This window comes from Cnephaeus nilssonii, assembly GCF_951640355.1.
Source record: "Cnephaeus nilssonii genome assembly, chromosome: 11".
In the NCBI taxonomy this organism is placed as follows: Eukaryota; Metazoa; Chordata; class Mammalia; order Chiroptera; family Vespertilionidae; genus Cnephaeus; species Cnephaeus nilssonii.
The window spans coordinates 45203279-45223768 of NC_137082.1; the positions used below are offsets into that span (position 1 = coordinate 45203279).

The window sequence follows — 20490 nt, forward strand, 5'->3', positions numbered from 1 at the left end:
ATGTGGGAACCAGGATGAGGTGTCCACATTACCAGATTCTAGGAGGGCTTGGTTTGGGGGAGGAAGAGGCAGAGCCAAGTTCAACCTGATGGTGGATTATCACATGGATGTGACCAGCAGGGAGTCGGGAATATGCGATGGAAATAGGAGAGCTCTCGGGTATGGAGTTGAGGGTTTTGGAACAACCTGCATACAAGTAAAAAAGGTTTAGAGGAAGTCGATGAGATCCCCAGGAGAGAGAAAAGAGATAGACGAGCATTAGGCTTGTGTGGGAACAGATGTCTGGACTGACCCCAGTGGGAGCAGAAAGAAAAGCTGGTGTGTTGGACAGAGATGGGCTGGTTGGCAAGATCAGAGGCAGAATCAGGTTTGTGTAATAGAAGCGAGAAGGCCTAGTGTTTAAAGAGAGACGTTGCCCTGGGTTCCAACTGCTTCAGAAGAGGAAAACAGCATGGTTCTGGAGGTCCTCGGAAATTGGTGTGTAATCCCCTATAAAACAGCTGTTTTATTAGACGACAGAAACAGAAGGCCCCTGGCGGGGTAGGGGAGGGAGGGGCGTGAAGAAGCGGGTTAGAGAGAGATCACCAGCTTTTAAGAAGCTTAAAAACATGGGGAGGAGACATGAAGGCCGTCCAAAGGGGCAGCAGAATTAAAGGCAACTTCCCCCCAGGATTTCAGAGCCTTACGTACACTTGTGGGCAGTGAAGGTTCTAGAACTAGAAGGCTGGGGACCCCTGGAAGGGCCTGGATTACTCCAACGAGAGGACAAGAGGGAGAGGTGGTTCGTGGAGGCCTTAGCAGGGGAAGGCTTCAGGCCCAAGGAAGAATAATCTTTTATTCCTTACAAAATAGTCACTGTAAGATTAGCACCGAGTCTTTATTATTTTATCGATGGCTTAAAATTTCATTCCCATGTCATGCATTCCAAGTATGTCTGCTTAAAACTTCCTTAATTTATAACATCCTCATCAGCAATGAGTTTCCAGCCACAATTCTATGAGCAAATACATTCATTTAAATGCCTATTGCTCTTTTGTGAATGAATTATGAAGAAACCGAACTCCTAATGAAAGACACGGGATTACAAGATAATTATTTTATCTGGGTTTCAGTTCAGTCATATGTCTCCGAATGAGCTTATCTTGCCCATAAGGCTTCTATTTTCCTTTCAGTTCATTCTCCCCACCCCCGCACACACACACAGACACACACCGTGCCATTCATATAGTGGGTCAAGTTTTTTATTTTCTTGCCATTCCCTTCTGCAGGACTCCGCTAAAGAAATCCGTGGCTTCCCACAAATCTTTGAAGATTTGGCCCTGCCTGTCACTGCTCAGGGCCCACAGGCTCCATCTTACTCGGGATCTCATTGTTTCTGACCCAGTTCCCAATCTCCAGCCCTCTCTTGACTTCATTCACCTGGCCCCAAATATCAAGTTTGATGTTCAAACGTTGCTCTGTTCTCCCTGGGTCCCTTCGTCATTTTGTGGCCTCTTTCTTCGAGTCTTTCCAAAGCTTTTAGAAAACTGCCTCTCGAGAGTGGCTGCTCTTGTTTTCTTTTGACTCAAACCTGCATCTTGACTCATGCCCACAGGAATCTCTGTGTGGCATCCTTTATTTCCAGTTTTAAGCCATCTCTGTTTTTTAAGTGGTCGCTGTTAACCTTTAACTAAACTTCCCTTTGATGGAGCACTGTAGTGTTAAGTAACCCCTACTTTCTACGTTTTGTTTTAGGGCGTCTGGCCTCACTTGAGTCCTTCAGACATGTACAGTGAAATAGGAACTGCATAGCGTGGCATCTGGCCGTGTTCTCACTTGGTTGTCATCTCTGTCTTTACATGGTTAATGGCCCACTCAACAGAGCCTGCTAAGCCAAGGCCCTCTGACAGCGGCACCCGGGGAAGCTCTCCGATCATGAAAATCAGGGGGTGCATCTCCTGTGACTATCCTGTCCTCCCACAAGTTTTATCCCAATGCAATCAGGCTTTACCAGAAATGTAATCTGTTTGCTTTGGGTGGTGATGGGGCGGGGGGGGGGGGGTACGCTGGTAGAATATGGCATTTCTAGTTGCTCTCTACTGTTAGGGACAACTCCTCAGTGGCCCTAAAAATAGTGCACTTCATAGTTTTGAAAATTCTGAGTTATTCCAGAAGAAAGGAAGGGAGTTGAGATGCTTGGAATGGCCGCATGAAGTAGGGTGTCCCATTTTGGGGATCAGAAAACCCAGGCTAGACAATGACTCTCCTGGTAATAAGTGGCCATGAGCCACACCTGGGACCCAGGTACGTATCTGGATTCCAAAGTTTATCAAATGTATGTCATTACATTATGTGAAAAAGTATGGAAAGGAATTGTAGGAAGGGGCTGTGAGAGAGAAACAACATATGGAAATTTCAAATCTGTTAAGATCCATGTCCCCTCATTTATACATTGCTCTTGAGTAGGACTAAGCTGCCTGAATTCTTACAAGCAGTGAAAAGAAAAAGCCGGTAAACAGATCCATGCTGACTGTATATGTTACTTTCCCTCCCCAAACTGTAAAGGTTGGTTTCAGATTCTTAAATAAAAATATGTCAAAACAGTAAAACAGGCCAATCTCTCACTCTTACAGCGAGTCACAGCGGCTGGGGTGCTTTCCTTGGCAAATATTCAAATATCACACGCCAGCGTCACATGCTTAATACTATTTTAGTCAATATGACTTGTGTTAAAGTCACCTGAATCGAGCGATTGTTTGATGTTATTATCACCAACAGGTCCTCACACAACACCCCTCACTGCCGATGAACTCACGAGAAAGGCTTTAGTTTAGGAAACTAGTGTTTTCTTAGAAAAGGGAAAAAAAAATAAAAGCAGTTCTCAGTAAAAGGTAAACCACAGAGCTACTGCGTTCAGACAAGTTGTACATATTAAACCACACACAAACTGTATCACACAATGTTTAGGCTCTGCCTGATCCACAAATGCGAGTCAGTTCAGAGTTCAAGGAGTTAAAGCCAGGATCCTACCCATGACTTTCCCTGGCATTGAGGATATATTGAAAAATGATGAAACTATATTCCAGATGACCTCACTTGCTCTCCATACAGCTCTGACAACCCATAATAACCCAGAGGTTCTTTCCTTGGTGGACAGCACAGCCAGCATTCCTTCGGAGAGCGGGCCGTCAGGGCTCTCAGAGACGCAATCCATTTCCATTTCCAAGTACAGGGAAGCCTCAGGCTCTCGGGGAATCAAGGTCCCAACATGATGTCAGATAAAAAAAATTAGAGCGGGGCCCAGGAGAAGCATGCCTGTCCAGTGGAGAGCCTATCAACAGGAAAATTAGGGATGAAAATAGCTAAGCCAGCCCAGCCGGCGTGGCTTAGTGGTTGAGCGTTGACCTAGGAACCAGGAGGTCACAGTTCAATTCCCGGTCAGGGCACATGCCCAGGTTGTGGGCTCGATCCCCAGTGTGGGGCATGCAGGAGGCAGCCAATCAATGATTCTCTCTCATCATTGATGTTTCTATCTCTCTCTCCCTTTCCCTTCTTCTCTGAAATCAATAAAAAAATATTTTTTAAAAAATAGCTAAGATAAGCCAACGACCTTGAGATTGCACACATTATAGCACGGGAGATGGGCTTGCTGCCCCCCCAATGCAATCTCAATGGCTCCAAGGGCAAGCAAGCCTCTCTGTGGAAAGCTGAGTAATATGGAGAAATGAAAGGGAGGGGCAAAGAAGAGAGAAAGCGAGGACAACAAGCGGTGGCAGATATTGGCAGCCAGGATGCAGGCAGAAAGCCCCAGAGGGTCTGAGACTTAGGGAACAGGACTGTGCTGCCATCTCAGAGGAGAGGGGGTGAGACAGACACCCCTGCATCAGGAGATGGTGTGCAAGATCCAACCCTTCCACCTGTTTCTGAACTTTGAACTCCACATCAACAGGTATTTTAAAAACATCTAAAGTATAAACCATGCTCACGGGAACTCTCAGTCAGATCTCAGCTTGACATCCATCCATCTGCGTAGTTTCAAGGTTGACTCAAATGTTCAGAGATTGTGTGTGATGTGTTTTACTGAGTTCTGACAAAAACTGTAAAGAAGCAAATTAAAGCCAAAAGGGAAATTTCTAGCTGCCATGCTAACCAAATAATGTCAGGTAAAAAAAAAAAATCATCCTAAAAATAAAATAACACTTCAGGCCAAGGGTTCATTTCTATAAATACTACTTCCCCAGAACCCAACTCTAGCAAAGCATGATCTCCTCTTAATGAATTATCATATATACTAGTATATATGTATATATATGTATGTGTGTATATATGTGTGTGTGTGTGTGTGTGTGTGTGTGTGTGTGTGTGTAACCATGATGGTCTAATTATGGCCCCATATCTCTTTTGAAGTTTGGGGTTTTCAAAGGGACCTGCTCCCATGCTCCCCTAGAATTTAGAACCACTGGTCCTTGGCTGTGACAATGCCACAGTCACAAAGCAGGACACCAAGAAAGGTTCTTTTATACACTGCTGGTGAGTGCAGAAATTGTTGTCCCCACAATCTGGAAATATCTATTCAAATTTAAAAATATCACCATTGATCAAGCCATCTCATGCCCACATGAGCACAGGGATATTCACTATTGTTTATAGTAAAATCATGTAATAAGCTATGCTAATCAACCAAGAAATAGTACACAGGCATGAAAAGGAAAATGTAGGAATTTCAACAATGAATCACCAAGTGAGTAAAAAGCAAGATGCAGATAGGGATCTATGGTCTAATTGTTTTATAAAACAATGACAAAACACATTTATGTGAATAGCTGTATCTATGTCTATGTATCTAAATGTTTGATACAATTATTTGAACGTGTATTAAGCATGGAAGGGTATACAAGGTTGGTAACACTGGCATCACAGGGAGAGAGAGGGATTAGGGTGGAGGGAAAGAAGGGAGCAGGAGGAAAGAAATAAGTGAAAATGAAAGAACATGTCAACCATAAAAACCACATGGACACTATGATCTCACTTATCGGAAATCATGTGTGTTTACTTAGGCACATGTATATAAACAGATGATGACAGGATGGTCTACAAAATGTCAATGGTTTTTATTTCAGGGTGTTGAGATGTTTTTAAACATAATTTTCACTTTATTCCTGATATGTATTTTTAAAATATTTACAACCACATGTATTATTTCTATAATTAGAAAAAAATTCATTGAGGGGGAAAAGATGAAAAGCCCTATGCAAGGCATTCCTGGTCCCAGAGAGAAAGCAACCGAGAGACTGGACTTGTAAAGCCAGGCTGGGACCAGAGTGGGGAGGTTCCAGTGCCTGGCAGGGACAGGCAGGGATGGGAAGGGACGGGCAGACGACTTTCAGGCTGTGTACCAACTCATTAACAACAGGCCGGGCTTTTTTTTTCTGGTGGTGAATTATGAATGATTTCTTCTTTCTTTTTTTGTGCCTTTTTATTAAATTTATTGGGGTTAACAAAATTATACAGGTTTCTGGTGCACAATTCTACAACACATCATCTGTACACTGTATTGTGTGTTCACCACCCTAAGTCAAGTCTTCGTCCATCACCATTTGTCCCCCCAACCCTCCTCCATTTTCCACTACCCCCCTCTTCTATTTTATTTTCTCTATTTTCCAGATGTTATGCAAAAAAATACCTTGTTTTTGTAATCAGAACAACAGTATTATTTTAAAAATTATGCTATGAAGGCTCCTAAGTGGGAGGGGGTAGTCATCAAGGTGGCATTTTAGATTAAAAACCATTTATGAAGCAATGGTGTCAATGGGAGTTGATAATGGCCCTAAACAAGGAGGGCCTGGTAGAAATGGAAGGAATGGGTGGACCTCAGATGTTTGCTAACTAAAGGGATGAGTGAGTGAAACATTGCTGAAGAAGAGTTGCTAACTCTCAGTGGCCCTTCTAAGGTTTATAAATTTCAAAGTCAGTTGATTTGACCCCAAGATTACAGAGAGCTGTACTTGTTTTAGAAACTGGCCCATTTTCACTATCAAGCCTCAAAATGCAGCCCCCTCTGGGAAGCCATATTCAGGAAAGCTGCAGCACTCGAGGAGAAAGACAAAAGGAGGGGAAACCACTGAAGATGAAGAGAAATTATGTGATAAGATGAGGTAAAAAGCTTCCCTCCACACAAAAAGGACATACATCCTTGACAAGCATTGAATCACACACACACACACTTATACACACACACACACACACACACACACACACACACACTTACACACACACACACACACACACACACACACACACACACACACACTGGGATTTTGCAGATCAAAGAAAAACATTCCCAGGTAACTTCTGGCTTGCATTCATTTTCTACTGCAGCCAACAGAGCAAGCTTATGATCAGTGTTAGGAGAAATTAAACGTTTCTATTTAATTGTGGTTTGCCTTTTTCTGAAAGCTGTCACATTCTGAGAACTCCCCTTCATTAGAAGTATTCAGGAAGAGGATGGGTGGCTCTGAGCTGAAGGAGGGGGCCATAGAGGCTTCCAAAGACCTTCCCGGCTTCAAGAGTCTCTGGTTCAAGATGGGATGGGATGCCAACTGCCAGATTTTACGCCTCCCCCCTCTCAGAGGCTCCAACGGAGGTAGTTTACTAAATAAGCTGTGTTTATGTGTTCTGGCATTCCTGGAGCAGATGTAATGCAACTGAAGGCAAACAATTTTAGTAATGCAATTCATGCATTGCCATCTAAACACCGCGTAATCACGAAACTGAGATGTTTACCCAATAATCAAAGACTTAGGCAAAGCAAGCAAAAGGCATTTTGTAAGACAAAGTATTGGCCAGTACCTCCAACAAAAGGATTTATTGAGTGTTTTCCTGAAATGGCTCCTCAGAAAAAGTCATCGTGACTTGGTTTCTTAGTCACACAAAGGTCAGAAAAACTTCAGGAGGAACTGCGTTGGAAACAGGGTTCTCCTGATGGAGTTTCAGGATATGCTTGTCAGAAAATAAGCAACACCCTCCTCCAGATGCCCCGCTTCGCCTCTCATGACATTTCTCCACATGCAAATCTACGTCCAAGGTCATCGGCATCCCTCTCGTTCCCTATGTGCTGGCTCCTGCCCTCTTTCCTTCTCCACTGCTAGGCCCCCTGACTCAGTATGGCCTCTTCATCGCCCCAATTCTGTCTTCCTCCAAGCTTGGCTCAAAACTCTCCTCTGTCTGACACCAACAAATTCTGGCCTTTCATTCTTTCTGGGTCCTCTCCTGACTTGTGCACGTGATTAACATGAAATAATTAGCAAGTCTGTTGACAGAAATAGCCCCAGTGAAGGACTTCCACCTGATCCCCTAAAACCCTAACGATCTCCCCTTGTCATGGCACAGTGTGGTCAGAGCAAAAGCTGCTCGCTCCCTTTCTTTTCTTCCTTCTTTCAATTTAGTGTTTATTGAACACCAACTTTAGGCAAAGCACTGTTCAAGGTGTTTCCCCTCACATTTTTCACTCAATTGCTTCACACACCTCCCTAGATATCAAGAGTGGCCCCTGTGATAAGATGAGGTAGAAAACTTTCCTGCCCGTTGAATTCTGCTCCTCTCTTGCTTTCTAGGTTATTTTTGCGGTGTCACCATTTACTCAGCTTCTTGGTGTTGTGCTTGGTTCTTCCCTCCTCCTCAACCCTTCCTCCAAGCAACTGCCAATCCTGCATCTCATGTCCGGCTCCTCCTTTTTATCCCTCTGTCTTCATATCCTCTTCACAGTTGGCCTCCTGCTGTGAGGGTATCTTCTAACACGTGAGTCGGTTGATATCACTGTACACACCCAAAACTTCATGTGATCCCTGTTGTCTACACAATATAACTCGAGTTCCCTAGTTTGACATTAAAAGACTTCCTCCTTTCCCATCCATCACCTATTGAAGCTTATCTTCCAAACACACAGGACTTCTGGTTCCCCAAACACACCAAGCATTTGTTAGAGGTTTTGTTTGAGCAGGTTCCCACCATGTGCAGGGGCCTCCTCCCACCTCTGTCCTAGAGTGAAATCATACTTTTCGAAGCTTGCTCAAATGCCATCGAACTCCCTGCTCCCTGTCAAAACTGATTGTTCTTTCTTCTGCATTTGTCAGATTTTGTTGTTTACAGCTCTCTGACGCTGCCTCTAGATCATAAAATCCTGGAGGGTAGAGATCCTATCTGCTTCTCTTTGCACTCCAACATCTTGCCCCAACCACAGTAGTACTCTCTAAGCATAAGCTGAAATGAAGTTTACTAGCACTGGTAAGTGAATTTACTAGCAACCATCATCTTCCAAGAAGCATTTATATGTCCAATAGGTACAGACCACTCTGCTAGGAGCTGCAGAAGGAAGCCAGCTCGTGAGCCGTGTGCTTAGACGCATCCTTTTAAAGACCAACCTCACCTGACTATGCTAAGCCACCAAGCACAGCATTATATGAAGACATCCAGTCTCGTGGATCAGCCATCATTCCCAGACCTTCCCTCCGTCACTGGACATCCTAGCAGCAAGACCCCTGTTTCAGAAAGCACCAGGAAAAGAAGGCCCAGGCTCTGGAAATCAGGGCTGTGCTTTCCCTCCAGGACAGAGTGGGGTTGATGTGGAAAGTAAAGGCATTTGCCTCTTAGCAGTACTAACTCCCAACCTCATAATTTACTTTAACGTCAGTTATCATGAGCATTTAAAACCATGAGAGTAGCCGAGAAAATTCGAATGTCTAGGAAAACGGAACATTTGATTGCTGGTGGATGAAAACTTTTGGAAGAGATGATAACTTTTTTTTTGTTTAAAGGTTGGTATTTGGCTAACAGCTGTGCAAATTTTTCTGAAGAGCTCAAGGTGATGTATGACATAAGGTGACCACATGTCTTGGCTTGTCAGGGAGAGTCCCAGTTGACACCTGTTGTCCCTGCCACATTATTAATAGTGCCCTCTTCACTCTCATAACTGCCTCAGTTTGAGTGATAAATTACATGACCACTCTATCCACGTGTAGTGTCCGACTCCACTGCCCATCCATGCGAGGGAAGACCCTGTGCTCAAATCCACCAGGGAGCCGAGGCTGAGAAACGCAGCAGAATCCAGGCTTCCTGACACCAAGCCCAGGCTCTATCTCAGAGAACATATTTCCTCTAAGTTGTTTCCTCATCAATTAATCAAGAAAAACACTTTGGGAAATGGTCTAGATGGCATCAGCATGGTTTCTGCAAACTGGCACTTACTGTGTAGCCAGGGAGCTAAACCACTTACACATTCAATCATTAAACAGGGTCAGCTATATTCATAATACAGGGCCAGTTACGTGGTTTAGTGACCATTTCAAAAGGAGTTAGAGAAGGAGAAAAGCCTTTATAGGCTCAGGCTTCAAGGAAGCTTCCTGGAAAATGATGGAACCTCAACTGAGCCTTAAAGAAAGAAAAAAAAGAAAGAAGAGGGAAAGGTATTTTTCTTTGAAAAAATGAAAGCAGAAAACAAAGAACACTGGGATAGGAATAAACACCACTTACGTGATTCTACAAGCATTATTGCTTTATATGCCAGAAGATAAAAACAAGACAAAACAAACACAAATGGTCTGTGTGGCTTTCCCCAAATCTTGCAGGGACTGAAGGCACAACAGTCACCAGGTTGAGGTGTTTACAACCAGACAGGTGCCAGCTGCCAGGTGACAGCGCTCAACCCTGTGACGTGGTGAGAAAAAAAGGGGCCATGTTTTGAGCTCTAACCCCAGATTTTCACTAATGGGCCACATGTCTGTAGGCAAGTGGCTTCATCAGTGTTGAGCCTCAGTTTCCTTATATACAACGCTGGGTGAAGTGATCTCTCAGAACCTTTCATCTCTGGCAATCCCCAACCCTTTACAATCACGTCCAGATCTGGTTTAGCAAGTTCTTGGCTTAGCTCAGTAGTGGATGTGAGTGTTCATCTCCAGCAAAATGGCAAACCTGGGGCTGATCCTATGAGTCTCTTCACTACAAAGATGTGAAGTGCTTAAGACAACGTCACAGAGCTAAGCTAGGAAGGGAAGGAGAGAGGCATGGGCCTCAGGAGGAAAGAGAAAACTGAAGGCAGAGCTTTGACCAAATGTTGATTCCATGGTACCCAAGGGAGTTCAGACCTACAAAAATGCCCCTGGGGATCTGAGGGTGGTGATTAAATTCTAATGCCCTGAACAGACATGCATGAGGGGGTTGGGGAGAGGGCGTAACTGAACCCCTTTCATAAATCTCAAAGCCTTAAAAAGTCACCCTACCCTTGAAAAGAGGACTAAAAATACTCTGCCCGCTGGCTCAGAGATGAAGAGCAGCAAATTGCCTTATATCCAAAGCTCAGGATACAAAATCTAAACAAGAGCCTCATTCAGCTGTAGGATCAGAATTTACATTATTTGTGTATTTGGGTGTGGGAGTTCCATGACAAGAAGTGAACAAAAACACAATTCTGGGATAATTGAAACTCCTTAGATTCCCAGATACTACAAATATGTGGCCACTATGTAGAAATAATTTCACAAGTCAGGACTCATAAGATTCCCATAGAAAATAAATCTCTGTGAAGATGAACTTGCCAAAACACACACTGTGTGCAAGCACATGCACATGCACATACACACAGGGGAATAAAATACCAGGAGGGACAGTCGCAGGGGGGCATTTTTAAAAATTAAAATCCTAAGAACTGAAAAGATAAAAAAGAAAAGTAGATTTGAACAAGAACAAAATAAAACTCCTGAAATTAGCACAGTGGAAAAGTGAGACAACAGAGTAACACAAACATAGAACTGGAAAAACAGATTTGAGGAAATCAACCAAAATGTAACATAAGAGTTCCAAGTGAAAATGAAGACTTGAATACCTCATATCTAACATTGGTCTTTCCTGGAACTAGGACAAGTGACCGCTTAAAAAACAAACTCACGAGGAAAAGGAGAACAGGTGAAGAGATAATAGTAATAAGATTTAGGAGCCAGAAAATAGGTGGACAAGTAGTAACAGAACTAACAGACCAAAGGAAGCCGAACCCCAAATTGGGATTAAGAAAGTTGGGAACCAACCAGCAGATGCTCCACAGGTGCAGGGACAGACAGCACTCGTTACCTATACAGAGAGAGGTGGAGTGACTAAAATACGAAGAATGAAAGCTGATCAAGAACCAATTATATTCCTAGACCCCATGTCTCCTCCATGGGGTCTAACTTCACCCCACTGGTCAGCAGCTTCTATCCCAACTGGCAAAACCAGAGGTTTGGTCCCTGGAGACAGGGTTCTTGGATTGGGAGATGTCATACACCAAACAAAACAGAATATTGCATACTGAATGCTGACCCCTCCAGTCTTATTCCTCACCTCAGCTCTCAGCACTGAAACACACAGACCTTCACCCTCCAGGGGTGAGTTTGGATGAGCGTTCTCTGGAGAATCTCCAGTTCCCCAGTGGGAGACTTTAGGGGTTGACATGAGGAGTTCCCCAACTAATGGCATGAACATATTATTCTATAGCAATGTCGACAAGCCCCTCACGCATCCTCAGTGCTTTCAATAAGCTTATTAGTTCTTCACTCTTAAATATGAGCAGACAGCCAAAGATTAGCAGACATGCCAGTAAGGTCTCTACAGGAAAGACAGGGCTCAAAACAAAGAAAAAGGCAGCATGAGGAAACAGAGATCATGAAAGGAGAAGAAAATTTCAAGAGAATAAAATTTATTTTTCAGAAAGCGAAGAAAATGTCACACACACATGAAAACAGAACAGAATGCTTTGTAAAACAAAAAAAAAACACCTATTTATAGATAAAAAGAGGAAAATTAAAATAATAACAAATGAGAACTCAATAGACAGGTTGGAAATTAAAGTTGAAGAAATTGCCTGAAAAGACAGCAAAAGAATAAAGAGGTGGAAAACAGGAGAGAAAATCTAAGGAGATTAGAGGACTGGTCTAGAAATTACAACACCAAAATAATAGGAGTTCTGGGAAGAAAAACTGGCACTAACAGAGAAAAGCAAATATCGGCCAATTGAAAGGACGTAACGATTGCTCAGTACTATAGATGAAAACAGACACACAGAAAAATTGCCATGAAATTTAGAATCCTGGGAAAAGAAAAGATTCTACAAGTTCCAGGGAGAAAGAAAGAAAAAAAAAGGTCAGGTACAAAACATCAAGAATAATTTTTAGCATTCTAATAGCAACGTTGGAAGATAGCATAAAATAGAGCAATGTCTTCAAACTTCTGAAGAAAATTGTTTTTGACGTAGATTTTCTTCGTGCAAGGCATCAAGTGAGAAGAGAGGATAAAGACCTCTACGGATACTCAGTGTGCATGCATTTCTCATGGATCCATTTTTCCTAGGCTACTGCAAGCTGAGAGCCACAAAAATGAGTGAGTGACAAAAAGAGGGAATTGAATGTGATCCCACACAGGACTAGAGGAGAGGGATGATGTGGTGAAGTGAACTGACAATCGGGCCCCAGGCACACAGACCAGTCCTTCCAGATGGGACAAGCCTGGCTGGTGTGGTTCAGTAGCTGAGCATCGACGTATGAACCAGGAGATCACGGTTAGATTCCCGATCAGGGCACATGCCCAGATTGCAAGCTCAGTCTCCAATGGGGGTGTGCAAGAGGCAGCCAATCAATGATTCTCTCTCATCACTGATGTTTCTCTCTCTCCCTCCCTCTCCCTTCCTCTCTGAAACCAATAAAAATATTTTTTAAAATAGAGAAGGACATAGTGAAGGCCACCACTGCCTCAGGTTTTCACTCTGATAGACTGTTGGAGACTGTGCTCCCTCAAACAGTGGAATAAATCAAGAAAGGAGATCCAACTTAGAAGAAAGGCGAAGGAAAGTTCTAGAAATCCCAACATGACAGGTGTGCACCAGGCCTAGAGAAAAGTCCAGATGAAAGGAAATGGAAGTCTCCAGGAGGGATATCACCAAGAAAAGAGTGGTCAAACGAACAGGTTACAGATGCCATCAGCCATGTAGAAAGAGCACTGTGAGTCTATAAAAGACACAGGGGAAATCTGTAGGAAGTCCAAAGAACACCAAGGAAATGAGAAACAAGACTGATATTAACTTCATAAAAAGTTCAGCTGTTCATACAATTTACATAGGGAAAATAGGAAAAATACTAACAACTGATGTAACCAAAAATTGCAATAAAATTATATTGGGCGAAAGGGGGAGTGGAAGCAGTGGATATAGTTATGTAAGAAAGCTAAATCTTTATCTATTTTAATAGGAAGTTAAGATATCATGAATAAAATTGATAAAACAAAAGATAATAGCATGCACATTATTTAGAAATGTGGAGATGTATATATGCCAAAAGAAAAAGCTAAACTATAAAAAGTGATTTCTTTGGGAAGCAGGACTGAGGAAGTAGGGTGGGTAGAATTTGTTCCCATAGAAATTAAGAAACCAGCACACAAGTAAATATGTACAAGGATGTTTTTGTCTGCAGTGTTTGTAGAGACACAAAACTGAAAATAACCTAAATGTTCACTAATATGGCTGAATAAATTATAGTACAGCCATACCATGGAATTTACTTAGCTAGTTTTTTTCAAATGAGTTAAATTGACATCTACTTATCTTGAAGGATATCCTTAATGTACTATTAAAAGAGAAAGACAAGTTGTAAAGTAATGCATATGGTACGTTTGAATTTTTTTGCAAACAATAGGACACTGCTATTTAACTAATATGAATACACATGTACATGTATTTATATGAACTTGGAGAAACATTTTGCATATGAGATGCTAACATTGATCACCTTAGTGGGTTACGAATGAAAAGGATAAGGGAAATCAAGAAAAAAAAAATAGACCACAGAAAAATAGAGACATGGGTGATACGAAGGTTAAGAGATATGAAGAAGAGAATCACAAGATCTACTATACATATAACAGAGTACTGAGGAAGACAAAGACAGCCAGGGAGAGACAATATTCAGAGACTACAACTGAGAATTTTTCAGAATTGATGAATACTGGGAATCCTTAGATTCAAGAGGCATACTGAATCCCAAACAAGATTGTGGTGAAACTACAGATCATCAAAGACAAAAATAGAGATTAAAAAATATTTAAAGTAATTAGAGAGAAAAATCATATATACCTCTAAATGAAAGACAGACTGACACTAACAATACCTCATAATAGGCATCAGAAGGCAATGAAATAAAACTTTCAAATTCCCAGGAAAAAAAAATCTAGGTAAAATTCTATACCTAGAAAATGATTATTCAACACTGAGGGTGATTTAAAGATATTTTCAGATGGAGACAGAGAGAAATCATTTAAGACCCCCAAATCCTTGATGAAATAACTCTTCAAGGATGCACTTCTGTAAGAAGGAATCTGAACTAAGAAGGGAGGAGCAGAATCCAAGAAGCCACATCATAACATTTATTGAGGGCTTACCCTGTACTTGATTACACAGCAGCACCATTCTAAGTGATTTACAACTAAAATGGGATTCAAAGGAAGGCAGTTTGGTTCTTGATTTCATACTCTCAACCACAATGCAAATAAAATGGCTTCTATTTTGAAACATTCAAAAAAGTAGATTTGTTAAAAAAATTGTATGGGAACAAAAAAGAAGCAAAATGATAGATGATAAAATATTCAATAGTGTTAGCTCAAAAGAGAAAAGCTAGGTTAAGGTGTTCTAAGCAGTCTACATTATTTTGTTCGGGTAGCAAACAGAGAACAGATAAACTTAATTTTGGACTTTGTTATTCAAATATAATTTTTAAGAATTAAGGGTAACAGCTACAATAACAGAACAAAACATACATTGCAAAGCAAGTGGAGAACAGTAATAGATTTTTAAACAGTATGACTATATTTGTTGTGCCTGGGAGGCAAGGTGAGGGAGAAACCTTAGCAGGAAGGAGGTGGAGGAAAGTCTGGAGTCCCTGGGAAGAGGCAAGAAGGTCCTGTAGAACCCATCACAAAATGAGAGACAGTTCTCAATACATCATTCCCTTTTTTTCTCCCCTGGGATTCTTGAGCTTCTCAAGATTCTTCAGGATGATGTCATACAACACAGCACAAGTGTTGCAGATATACATGGCCATTGGCCAAGGTCCTGGAACCTCTGCCTCACCCAGCTTGCACACCAGCTTTTGATAATTGTGCACATGGGGCTACTTGGCCACATTGCCCTGCTCAGGGGAATCCTTGGAGATTTTAGTGTGGAAGCCTTCCAGCTTGGTGTGAAGGGTGGTCTTCAGCTCAAATATTCACCTGGAGAATCCCTCCAAGATTGTTCTCATCCTCAATACGAGGTAGCTGGAGCTGCAGCCATGTGGTGACCAGGGTGACTGCTCAATGACATCACTGGTCCTAGCTGCAGGTGCTGCCAGAGAACCATGATCTCCTTGCCATTCAGTGGGCCGCCAGGAGAACCTGTGCCTTCATTTTTCCCTTTTGTCTTTTCATCCTTATTTTCCTTTTTCTATTTCTTCCGCTCCTTCTTCTCTTTCTCCTGGGGTGGGTCAGGCACCAGGACTTCAGGTTGCTCAGGTTGGCTTCATTGAGATCTAGCTCCTTTAAAAGCATCCGACTCAGAAAACTTGGGGAAATAGCTCCCAACCAGTTTCTCTGTCTTTTACACAGCTCTTCAAGGAACACATTCACCTGGGCTTTTGGGCTTCAGGCTGGACCCTGAGTGTGGCCATGGCCAGGGGGCCTGCTGCCACAGAAGTAGAGTAGGCACAAGGACGGGAAAGTGAAATCAGCAGGAAAACTCAAGTAATCTAACAGAACACAGAATAGGAAGAAAAATATAAGTACAGAGAAAGGATGGCATATATAAAACATTTGGATTCCTAGTGAATTCCAAACATAGACTAATCATAATAAATGTAAATGGCTTAAACTAATCTGTTAAAAGAAGACCTCAGATTGAATTTTGTTCAATTCCTGGTGCTTAAAAGAAAGAAGCCTAAAACATGTCACAGCAAGGATAAACATAAAATTATGTATTCAAATAATGTGTCCCTATAAGTAATAAATGTTCAATAAATATTTGTTTTAACTGAATGAAAGAATGAATGAATGAATCTAATAAAATGGACTTTACAGCCAAAAGTATTTGGGGGGATAAAAAGGGTCATTGCTTAATGAGAAAAAGATACATTCACCAGGAATCATTCTGTATTTCTACCAATAAAGTGTCATTTATATTTAATTATATGAAAGTAACAAATTCAAAAACTATGAAAGATTGTAATACACATCTCTAAGAAATCAATAGACCAAGGTAAAAAAATAAGACAAAAAATAGATTTAAATAATGCATATTACAAACTTCATCTAATTGATATGAAAAGAGAATCCTCTACCCAATAAATAAATAATACACATGAAATGTTTATAGAAATTGATCAGATTCTAAGCCACAGAGCAAGTCTCAACAATTTCCAAAGAACTACTAACATTTAGATCACATTCATCGACCAAAAGACAATATAAGTTGAAATCGATAACAAAGCTACAAACCTGGTATATTTTGAAATTTCAAAAGCACACTAAGATGTTAATATGAAATCAAAATGAAAGTAACAAAGCATTTAGAACTGAACAATAATTAAAACCCTAGATTTCAGTAGAAGGAATGTTTAGCATTAAATACAATATCCGAAAACAAGAAAAATGTTAAATTAAGAAGATAAAGAGCAATAAAGTAAACTCAAAGACAACAGAAAAAATCTTTTCCCACAAATAGATAACAACAAATCAGTAAGATAAATACAAAGAAACAATATAGAATAGGAACAAAATAAAGGTTGAGTCTTTCAAAAGACTAATAAATTAAGTAGATATTCAATAAGAATGAAAAGGAGAAATAAAAAAAAAAAGCACAAATAAACACCATTAGGCATGAAAAGGGACCGTAACTATGAATATAGTAAAGGGTGGTTGTTGTTTTTTTAAGTATTTGTATTCTATTCTCTACTTTAAAGCAATAAATCTAAAAATAGATGATATGGAAAATCTCCTAGAAAAATGTTACCAAAATTGACACACAAAAATAGAAAAAAGATACAAAAACTCCTGAATGTATTTTCATAAATTCAGTCTAAAGCTAGATTCTAGCAATATGGTCATTCACTGCACAATGATGTTTTGGTCAATGGCAGACCACATACTATAATGGAGCTGAAAAATTCCTATTGCCTAGTGACATCGTAACCATAGTAAAGTCATAGCACAACACATTACTCACGTGTTTGTAGTGATATAAGTATAAATAAACCTACTGCCCTGCTAGTTGTGTAAAGGTACAGTGTACACAATTATGAACAGTACATAACACTTGAGATATTAATAAATGACTATGTTACTTGTTTATGTATTTACGACACTATACTATTTAATCAATATTTTAGAGTGTATTCTTCCTACTTATAAAAAAAAGACTTTGCTGGAAAACAGTATGCCATGTTACACCAGCAGGAGCCTCATACTTCTCATGTTTACCTCGTCTCTTCATTACATCATTTTCTCTAGTGCTTGATTTATCTCATGTTGGGTTTTTTTTGTTTGTTAATTCTCACCCAAGGATATTTTTCCCATTTTTTAGAGAGAGTGGAAGGGAGCCAGGGGAAGAATGAGAGAGAGAAAGAGAGAGAGAGAGAGAGAGAGAGAGAGAGAGAGAGAGAGAGAGAGAGAGAAGAAACATCAATTGGTTGCTTCCTGCATGCACCCGGACTGGGGCGGGGTTCACACTTGCAACCCAGGTACGTGCCCTTCACGGAAAATAAAGCCCATGACTCTTTGGTGCACTGGCTGATGCTCTAATCACTGAGCAACACCGGCCAGGGCTCTCATGATTTTTTGTACAATGACATGCTAATAGGTTTGTAGCACAGAAACAATAGGCTACCTAGGTGAGTAGTAGGCCACATGTGTGCAAAGAACGTGTGCACATTGTAGCATTGTCCGTAACGTCAAAAAGTTAGAAGACAACTTCCCTGTCTTCCACTTGATAGAATACTACATAGCACGGAACATGAATGAAGCAGTGTACAGATACATCTTACATATAAAATGTAGAACACAAACCCAATGACATTATGAAGATGATGTTTTAAAACATTTTCAAATATAGCACATATTATCTATGGATACTATGAGATCCATGCATGGTAAGAACAAGCATCAAATTTAAACCGACCCTTTGAAGCTTGGAGAAGGGGCAATGGACCTGGGGTGCAAAGATCTGAAGCAAACATGGCATAAAGACAGGACAAGATGATGGTAGGACACACATGGGCTTGCTACCTTATTCCCTATATTTCCTTGAAATATTTCACAATTTAAAAAAATCACTGCATTTTGCACATTTTTAAGATGTCAGTGGATACTACCATTTGTTTTTCGGAGCCCCCAAGGCAGGTAGGGCAAGAGTTATTATTATCACTTGACGGATGGAGGTGAGGGAGGTGCAGGCACTTGAGCACATGGTTTATTGTCCGAGGGCTTAAGGCCTCATCATGGGATTGTGATGCTCTCCCCAGTCATTCAGTAATTTTTGTAACAGGAAATGGGAACTTGATGCAACTTAGGGTAGGCGGGGGTGGAGGGGTGGAGACAACCTCTTCCCTTCTGGAGCAAACCACAGCCGAGGAAGAGCAATGACATAACTGGATAAAAAGGGAAGAAGCCAGGCTGCCCCGGTCATCTGACCGCTTCTCAATGAAGCTGTCACTTACTCGCTGAGGAGCTGACTCTTCACTGTGCACCTGCTGAGGAGGAAGAAGTGGCCGGAGGAAGTGAGAAAAGTGACCTCACTTCCAGCATCATTTTTGCCTTCAGAACACAGCCTTCTATGAAGGAGGGACAGGCTGCTGGGGGCGTGGGATCTGCGATCCAGCCTTCAGGTCGGTCCCTCACACACTCTGGTGTTTAGGTCTTTTTATTGAAATCTGAGGAGGTGGACAACGATCTCAAGGCCACTGAAATTCTAGGATCTATTTCCTTTCTGTTTTTTTTTTTTTTTCCAGGTTTCTTTTCTCTTTTAAAACTCAAAAGAGGCGCATCGGCATTTAACATCGACATGTGGTTTGAGGTTCAGCCCCTGGGCATGTCACAGCTACATTCTTTCCCCGTGGTGATATACACAAAATGCCTAGTCCTCGCACCTGGTACCTGGACACTGAAATAAATGCTACTCCTCTGCCCCACTCCCCAGCACTGTTCCCACTCGTGGAGTCCGCCGACTGTTAGGCACCAAGGTCAAAGTGATTGTAGATTTAACGAAGCATGTACCATGCTCCATCCCACCCTGGGAGTAATACACAGTGCGGGGAGCTGGGGCGGTCCTGATCGATAACGTATCCCCCAAAACAGCACTCCGTGCATAGTGTAGGCTGCAAATAAGGACCTCCTGCCGGTTGGAATTGCCAAATAATAGGGTGGGTAACCAAGGGAGGCTCTGGAATCTGCTCTGGAGATCTTTAAAAGCCCTATACAGGCTCTCATATCTGAGATGATTTTTTGCAATCCCAAATACAGACAGACGGACCTGGTGCCTATCCTCCAGGCATCGGTCCTGCCTCTAGCGTTCCTCTCCTCTTCTCCATATTATACTATATGCCTCCTGCACATTCTCTTCCCCTTACTGCGGCCCCGCAGGCTTGTTTTCACCCGATTCCTGCCTCCTCACACCTTTCCTTGTTGTTCTATGAAAAGCTGGTCAAAGGTCAGAGTTGCCCAATTACCCACACATAGTTTGCTGGTAGCATCAGATACCCAGGCAAAACACGCCCCTGTTCCTATTCCAGCCTCAACTCCAAAACTGGATGGAAACGCAGAAAATTAGCTGTTGCTAACAATCCGTTGTAAATGAAAATATGATCCCAGTAATTGATTTTAAATAGATTTTTAAAAGAATCCTTGGCCGCATTTCATCAAGAATACAGAGTTTCAAAAGCGTTCGTTCCAGGGATGGATTCCTCCCCGCCCGCCCCCCGCCCCCCCCCCCCGCCCCCCATTCTTCTGGCTTAAACCCCAAATGGCCAGGATCCGAGTCTGAATAAACAGTGTGGGTGGTGACTGTTCCGTGAGGCCCAGCAGAGGATGCAATCACTTTCTTCCTCGGTTCAGCATTAAATCATGTGAAACTCGCCTGATTACTCCACGTACGTTTTCTCCGGTCACAGAGGGCAACAGAACATGTTCTCTCTCTCTGCTTCTCAGGGAGGAACAAAATGAATTCTCCTAACTGCGAATGTTTAATTATGTATAAAGTTCATTGACCTCACAGGCGGCTGTCAGATGATCCAGTGGAGGCCTGTGAAAGGCATCCCAGGAATGCAGTGATGTGGGCAGAAACGGAGTGGATTCCTGCCACTGAACGCTTCCAACAGGACGGAACCGCAGGGTCCAGAGCCTCCAGTGCAAACACACAGCACAGTCGCTCACTTCATCGCACCTAAGGGTTCCCAGGCCTTCCAAAGGGATCCTCGTAAA

The 20490-nt window shown here is 41.9% G+C and overlaps 1 protein-coding gene and 1 pseudogene across 4 annotated transcripts in view; both read right to left on the reverse strand.

Annotated features, from left to right (window-relative positions):
- The window catches only part of BCL2 (BCL2 apoptosis regulator), a 164324-nt gene that overhangs the window by 73314 nt on the left and 70520 nt on the right, over window positions 1-20490 (reverse strand). The window lies entirely within an intron of this gene.
- LOC307106948 (proteasome activator complex subunit 1-like) lies at window positions 13816-16413 on the reverse strand (annotated as a pseudogene). The gene has a single exon. The product of its transcript is annotated as a proteasome activator complex subunit 1-like (transcript).